At 43.4% G+C, this 2,395-nt stretch overlaps 1 non-coding gene across 1 annotated transcript; it reads left to right on the top strand.

Moving 5' to 3' along the window:
* The first annotated feature begins 1,919 nt into the window (after positions 1-1,919).
* LOC145397340 (5S ribosomal RNA) lies at positions 1,920-2,038 on the top strand. The gene has a single exon (XR_013896920.1). It is a non-coding gene; the product is annotated as a 5S ribosomal RNA (ribosomal RNA).
* The last annotated feature ends 357 nt before the right edge of the window (positions 2,039-2,395 follow it).

Below are 2,395 nucleotides of genomic sequence, written 5' to 3'. Positions count from 1 at the left end.
TGCAAATTATAAGAGGGAAGTGGAGGAGCGACTGGGTAAATATGGATTGGAGCTGATGGGGGAAGTGGAAGGTGTGTGCGAGATATTCACAGAAGAATTGTATGGAGCACGTGAGGTGGTGTGTGCGATGAAGAGAAGACGAAAGGGGGGTACAGAGAACAGCATGGTGGAATGAAGAAGTGAGAGAGGCTGTGGCACAAAAGAAGAAAGCATATAGTGAGTGGATGATAAACAGGGGCGTGGAAGAATTTAAAAGACAGAAGAGAGAGTTATATGTAGAGAGGAAGAGAGGTGAAAAGATTATTAAGAAAGTAAGAAGAGAATGGATAAGGAATTTGGAAGGAATTTGAGTGTAAAGTGGAGGGAATATAACAAAATGTTCTGGAAGGAGGTAAAAAGAGTGGGACAGGGTGGCAAACAAGTCAGATGGGGGGTGAAAGATAAAAATGGTAGATTACTGGTGAAGAAGGGAGAAAAAGTTAGCTGATGGAGAGAACACTTTAAGCAGAATAGCCTAGGAGGAAGGTAGAATCCTGGAGGATAGGAAGTCAGGTATAATTATTCCTCTATACAAAGGAAAAGGGGAAAAAGAAGTGTGTGGTAATCATAGGGGCATTTGTCTTCTTAGTGTAATATGAAAAGTATATGGTAGGATACTTCATGACAGAGTTGGGGGAATAACAGAGGAATTAGTTGGAGAAGAACAGGGAGGTTTTAGGAAGGGAAGAGGCTGTGTAGATCAGACTTTCATTTTTAGATCTTTAGTGGAAAAGTTTCTAAAGAAGGGAAAGAAGTTGTATGCGACCTTCATCGATTTGGAGAAAGCATGTGACAGTGTGGATAGGCAAGGATTGTGGAAAGTATTAGGAATATAGGGAGTAGATTGGAAATTGTTGAAGGCCGTGAATAGTATGTATGAGCGTGGTGAGGCTGCAGTGGATGTGGAGAGTGAACTGAGTGAATTTTTCTATTTGAAGGTTGGATTGAAAAATGGATGTTTCATGTCTCCATGGTTGTTCAATCTGTGTATGGATGGAGTTATAAAAGAGATACAAGGAAGGGCAGTGGATGTTGGGGCGGCCCTAGAGAGAGATGGCAGTGTTTGGAAACTCCCTGTACTGTTATTTGCAGATGATACTGTGTTGTTTAGTGAAGACGAAGGGGATCTGCAAGGCTTGGTGGATGAGTCTGGGAGAGTGTGTAAGAAACGGAATCTAAAGGTGAATGTAGGGAAGAGTAAAGTTATGGTCTTCGAGAGACGTGAAGTCAGTGAATGTACAGTGAGGTTGGATGAGGAGGAAATGGAAAATATAAGTGCGTTTAAGTACTTGGGTAGTGTGATGAGTAAGGATGGAAGTTGAGAGGGTGAAGTGCTTGAAAGGGTACAACAAGGAAAAAAGGTGCTGGTTCCTTGAGTGCAGTGACAAGAAACAGGGAAGTGAGCATGGAAGTGAAAAAGTTACTACATGATTGTATTGTGATACCAACCCTTGTGTATAGAAGTGAAGCTTTGACCTTGTTGGAGGGACAGAAACCAAGAGTGAGAGCAGTGGAAGTGAGGTATGTGAGAGGACCATGTGGAGTCACGTGGAGAGACAGGCAAATGAGGAAGTGAAGAGGTGTTGTGGTGTGGATGAGATAGGACACGTTAGGAGGAGACACACTGAGGTGGTTTGGCCATGTGGAGAGGATGGAGAGTATATGTGAGGGGGGGTGGAGGGAAGGGGTAGCCGAAGATGAGATAGAGGGATGGAGTGGAGAAGTATATGAGGGAGGGGGGGGGGAGCTGGCAGCAGGGCAGTGAATGGCAGGGGACAGGGTAGCGTGGAGGCGATATGTTTGTGGCCACCCATTGCGGGATTGAGGCATCTGGGAAAATCTATCTATCTATATATATATATATATATATATATATATATGCCAATGGCCATACCACGTTGAGTACACCGCTTCCCGTCCGATCAGCGAAGTTAAGCAACGTTGGGTCTGGTTAGTAGTTGGATGGGTGACTGCCTGGGAACACCAGATGCTGTTGGCATCCGTACATGTCAAGTGGGGTTGGTGGAGGATTAGTGCCCCTCCCTGTAAAACAATTAACTCTAAGCCCTTGGCCACCCCGTCTGGGATACATGGCGTCTGGCAATGAATGAATGTATGTATATATATATATAGATAGATAGATAGATATTGACAGATATCTATATATAGATATATAGAAAGATAGATAGTTGGATACATAGACAGATAGATATTAAGAAAAAAGTACAAAATCTGCTCAGTTGAATTGGCCTCATTCTCATTCACTCATCATTCAAAATCACGGAATCCTGACTCCACCTCACAGATATTAACATCCACACTTACGTGCTCTTCTGTACGTCCCTCTTCAACCAAG

The sequence above is a fragment of the Coenobita brevimanus genome, chromosome 40 (genome assembly GCF_032717465.1).
Source record: "Coenobita brevimanus isolate Jiangsu-jjx chromosome 40, ASM3271746v2, whole genome shotgun sequence".
Classification (NCBI taxonomy): Eukaryota; Metazoa; Arthropoda; class Malacostraca; order Decapoda; family Coenobitidae; genus Coenobita; species Coenobita brevimanus.
Note: the sequence above shows the minus strand (reverse complement) of the source record. Positions and strands in the feature narration are given on the sequence as shown.